Source organism: Ciona intestinalis, unplaced genomic scaffold (assembly GCF_000224145.3).
Source record: "Ciona intestinalis unplaced genomic scaffold, KH HT000659.1, whole genome shotgun sequence".
NCBI classification, from domain to species: Eukaryota; Metazoa; Chordata; class Ascidiacea; order Phlebobranchia; family Cionidae; genus Ciona; species Ciona intestinalis.
Genome location: NW_004190980.1, coordinates 1 through 5,641, shown reverse-complemented (window position 1 = coordinate 5,641; position 5,641 = coordinate 1). Strand labels below are relative to the sequence as shown.

Here is a 5,641-nt window from a genome sequence, read left to right as displayed (position 1 = left end):
CTAACATATTCTACGAAGAAAAATAAATCGTTATTATATATCCAGGTCCCGACGATCATTCCAGCTTTCATGACATTAATTTCTTTGTTGTTTGTTATTCTACCTCTGATAAGCGAACTTCACTTTCTGTATATTTACGCAATAGCTTTCTTTGCTCTTGGACTCTTCTTTTATTTTATTTTTGTCCACAAAAGATACAGAAGTTCATGTTGCGGGCAAGTGACCGTATTTTTGCAGAAACTTTTCCAAGTTGCACCTTCAGATTGGAAAAAAGCAGAATAAATTACATAACCTACACTAAAAATATAGTTAAAAACCAATTCAACTTTTTTTTTCAAAATAATAAAAGTTTTTAAGGTTTCAAAAAAATGCTTGATTTGCTAATTCAAAGCCGGTTCCACGTTGTTTTGAGCGAAAAGGTAAAGTGAACACTCGATGTATACCAAACAAAACCAATCACTTTTGTTACCAGAGTAGAATCAAAAATTAGTCTTGTACGCACTCGTATACGTCACTGTAACATTTCGTGACGAATTTCGTGGAAAGTTGTCTTCCATTGGCGTCAGTGATTTTGTACTAAAGAAACATGACACCTCATATCATTCAGACGCATGAGATCGTGTAGTTTTGCCAACTCACAATGGTCGCGTGGATAAGCTACCTCAACATATGTTGTCATCCGCCGGTGATATGTAATCGACACCAGAATCCTCATTCGGGAAATTTTTTTGGGGTGGAGGCGCCTGTTCAGGCGTTTCGACAATAGTTTCGGTGTCGAATTCACTTTGTCATATACGTTTACTTGTTATGCGGGGAACACTGGGCTCACTATAAATACGAGAACACCTCCTCATCCAAGTCATTAGCGACAAGCATTCGACAACTCCACTTCAAGGAAAACTAAGATAATCATCATGAAAACTTCAACCGTTGAAGATGATGAGAAGTTAAAACAATTCGATGGCATCACGTGACTGTATCACGTGGTGTCGTTTGATAACTACCAGCTGATGCAGGTTGTATGAACAACTGATGTAGTGAAAGAAACAAGAAACAAACCAGCTGCAAATAATGAGGTAAGTTGATTCACCCCAACATACATGTTGATGATTAATTAACATATATTATTATTGACAAGAAACTAATCGTTTTAATTTTTTTAGGCAGCGAATTCGATAAACGGAGAAACAAACGAAAGATGACGTTTTCATTCTCGATGAAAATCAACTTTGACACCGCCTGTATATGAGGCGGTGAGTAGGAAGAAATATCTTTGACTTGGCTTCTCATGTTGAGCCATCAACTTTTACATCGACGACGTTCATTCTAATGATGAACATTTTCAACAACAGCGACATAGGTTATGCTGACTTTGCGTTTCGACAAGTTTGCAGAGTGCAAACTCTCACAACTACGCAGCAAATTATCTGCTGTTAGAATGTATTTTATTTGACAGAAGTAACATCAGTTACTCAATTGTATTTTTGACTTGATATACTCCGTTTATTGACAAATGCTGAAATTCTCAGCTGAAACTTTGTATTTATTCTTCCGACTTTCATGTTTCCACACGTGACTCGACTTATCGACATTGTAATTTTTATAATTACGTAAAAACACAATGACCGACCGAAAGGTGGCAAAATAACGACAACACCAGAAAGGGTGTTTGAAATCGTGTTGTAACATGTTCTTGTTGTTGTGTGATTGTTTTGTAGTTTTTGACGAAAGCTCGACATATGTTAAGGTAATAAAATACAGCCCAATGTAAAAATTTGTGACGTATGTACGAACGTTGTAGTGGAGTAGCCGAAAAATCATATGTATTAATGTTTGGAAACAAGAACCTGATTAAGCGTTTCAAATAGATTACAAGTCGTAGATCACGAGAAACGAGAAATCATACATATAGTTCTACGGGGTAATTCGGAAATCATTTGGTACACTATATCAAAACATCCTAATCGTGTTTTAAACAATTAAGAATGGTCTATGGGAGTCGTAAGGAAATGGTTTTATACTTTTTTCATGTTCTTTGTTTACTACCACTAAGAACAAGAAAGAACAAAAACAAATTCGTAGTGAACAGGTTTGGACCAAACCTAAGTACCTATTCCATGTTGGTAAAACTAAAGTAAACAAACACAAGAAACAGATGTTTGAAAACAGTTAGATATTTTATTTATAGCACAAATTGTCGCAGTACAACGTATTATCAATTTATTAAAATGTCGTTCGATCAATAATACGTTGCCACAAAACTTGAAAGTTAGTTGTGGTCGGCACTCCATGGTTAACGTTTTCTCCACAAATCTAATCGAATGTTGCAAACAACAGAAAATATGCAATTAGGAAATATGATACCAAATCTCTTTCAGACTCATGAGATCGTGTAGTTTTGCCAACTCACAATGGTCGCGTGGATAAGCTACCTCAACATATGTTGTCATCCGCCGGTGATATGTAATCGACACCAGAATCCTCATTCGGGATGTGGGAAAGCTTTGTAGGCGCCTGTTCAGGCGTTTCGACAATAGTTTCGGTGTCGAATTCACTTCTTCATATATGTTTACTTGTTATGTGGGGTACGCTGGGCTCACTATAAATACGAGAACACCTCCTCATCCAAGTCATTAGCGACAAGCATTCGACAATTCCACTTCAAGGAAAACCAAGATGATCATCATGAAAACTTCCAACCGTTGAAGGTGATCAGAAGTTAAAACAAGTCGATGGCATCACGTGACCGTATCACATGGTGTCGTTTGATAACAACCAGCTGATGCAAGTTGTATGAACAACTGATGCAGTGAAAGAAACAAGAAACAATCCAGCTGCAAATATTGAGGTAAGTTGATTCACCCCAACATGCATGTTGATGAATAATTAACAAATATTAATATTGAAAAGAAACTAATCGCTTCATTCTTTTTAGGCAGCGAATACGATAAACGAGGAAACAGAGGAAAGATGACATTTTCATCTCGATGAAAATCAGCTTTGACACCGGCTGTATATAAGGCGATGAATATGAAGAAATATCTTTGACTTGGCTTCTCATGTTGAGCCATCAACTTTTACATCGACGACGTTCATTCTACTGATAAACATTTTCAACAACAGCGACATTGGATATGCTGAATATTAACTTTTACTTTGCGTTTCGACAAGTTTGCAGAGTGCAAACTCTCACAACTACGCAGCAAAGTATCTGCTGTTAGAATGTATTTTATTTGACAGAAGTAACATCAGTTACTAAATTGTATTTTTCGACTTGATATACTCCGTTTGATATTGACAAATGCTGAAATTCTCAGCTGAAACTTTGTATTTATTCTTCCGACTTTCATGTTTCCACACGTGATTCAACTTATCGACATTGTAATTTTTATAATTACATAAAACAAAACGACCGACCGAAAGGTCGTAAAATAACGACAACACCAAAATGGTATTTGGCATCGTGTTGTAACATGTTGTTATTGTTTTGCAATATTTTGTTTTACTTTTGACGTGACCTTGGCATATGTTAAGATAATAAAATATACTCTACAATACGAAAACTTGTGACGTATACGAACGTTGTAGTGGAGTAGTACAAAAAACATGTGTATCAGAATTCGGAAACAAGAGCTTGATTAAACGTTTTCAAAGAGATTACATGTCGTAGATCACGAGAAACGAGAAGCCTAACATTTAGTTCTACGGGAAAATATGGGACACCTTTATACTACACAATAACTTAGTATCCTGATTGTGTTTTGAACAATTAAGAATGGTCTGTAAGAGTCGTAAGGAAATGGTTTTATAATTCTTTACATGTTTTTTTTGTTTACTACCACAAGGAACGAGAAAATATATTGAAAATCCTCCCCAAAACTATATATATAACACATGTTTTACCTTACGTTTGTATCAATTTGTAAATGACGAGAAAGTACAAAAGGTCGTAGTAAAGATGTTTAAACCAAACTTAAGTATGCTATGTTGGTAAAACCAAAGTAAACAAACACAGGAAACATATGTTTGAATACAATTAGATACTTTATTTATAGCACAAAATTTCGTAGTACACAGTATAATAAAACAAGAGATCACAGATCTAATGCATGAGCACGGTATAAACTAATTAGCATAGTATTAATTACCCTTATCACAACAATGGTCTACTGAGATCAATCAAAAACAAATCAAAAGTAACCATAAAGCGGGTTTCAGTCGCCATTGGTGACTGTGGAGCAGTAGAGAGAATGCATTTATTCGTGTATAACTCATTAAACTCAAGACGTACAAAGATTGAAAGCTTGGTAAAGAATATGTGTAAATACGCTTTGTACAACTCCTGTACTATGTGTTGACATGTAAACTTACACTATAGTTAACCTTGTCGTCGCTTAAATTCGTTTGTTTTGTGAATTTGGATAAACCGTAATCACGCAGTATTATAGGTAATGTTAGAAGTTAATATTATTCATATTGTAGCGGCTGCATAATGATTTATCGCGAACGGTAAACTAAAAGAGCGAAGAAACGAGAGACGCGGTGTTTATACCGAAGATAACGATAAGACAAAAGCACTCGACTACGCTTCGGTGCACACACGCTAATTGTGCGGTTTTAAATCTTAAAATTTAGTCAAAAATTATAAATATATACAGTATTACGGTTTTATTTCAATCAAGAGATTAAAGAAAAAATGCTAGAATTGAGAATTAGGATGAGTGCGGAAAAAAATCGCCCTATCAGCAACAACAACAACTAAGCCAAGAACAACTGTTCGACGAAAAAGGATCTATAGGACCACTACCGTGCTCAATTATTATAATGTCGTTAGTTCAATAATATTTTTCCACACAAGTTTAAAAGTTGGTTGTGGTCGGCACTCCATGATTAACGGTATTTCCACAAATCTGAATAACTGTTGCAAATAACAAAAATTATGCAATTAAGAAATATGATACCAAATCTCATTCAAACTCATGAGATCGTGTAGTTTTGGCAACTCACAATGGTCGCGTGGATAAGCTACCTCAGCATATGTTGCCATTCGCCGGTGATATGTAATCGACACCAGAATCTTCATTCGGGATGTGGGAAAGCTTTGTAGGCGCCTGTTCAGGCGTTTCGACAATAGTTTCGGTGTCGATTTTACCTTGTCATATATGTTTACTTGATATGTGTGATACGCTGGACTCACTATAAATACGAGAACACCTCCTCATTCAAGTCATTAGCGACAAGCATTCGGCAATTCCACTTCAAGGAAAACCAAGATAATCATCATGAAAACTTCAACCGTTGAAGATGATGAGAAGTTAAAACAAGTCGATGGCATCACGTGACGGAATCACGTGGTGTCGTTTGATAACTACCAGCTGATGCAAGTTGTATGAACAACTGATGCAGTAAAAGAAACAAGAAACAATCCAGCTGCAAATATTGAGGTAAGTTGATTTATCCCAACATACATGTTGATGATTAATTAACAATTATTAATATTGCAAAGAAACTAATCGTTTTATTCTTTTTAGGCAGCGAATACGATAAACAGAGAAACAGAGGAAAGATGACGTTTTCATTCTCGATGCAAATCAACTCTGACACCGCCTGTATATGAGCCGATGCAATATGAAGAAATATC

General features: G+C 35.7%; 1 long non-coding RNA gene across 1 annotated transcript; it reads left to right on the top strand.

The window, feature by feature from the left end:
- Positions 1–764: 764 nt before the first annotated feature.
- LOC113475497 lies at positions 765–1,766 on the top strand. Its single transcript, XR_003397243.1, has 2 exons — positions 765–1,076; positions 1,164–1,766. It is a non-coding gene; the product is annotated as an uncharacterized LOC113475497 (long non-coding RNA).
- Positions 1,767–5,641: the final 3,875 nt, after the last annotated feature.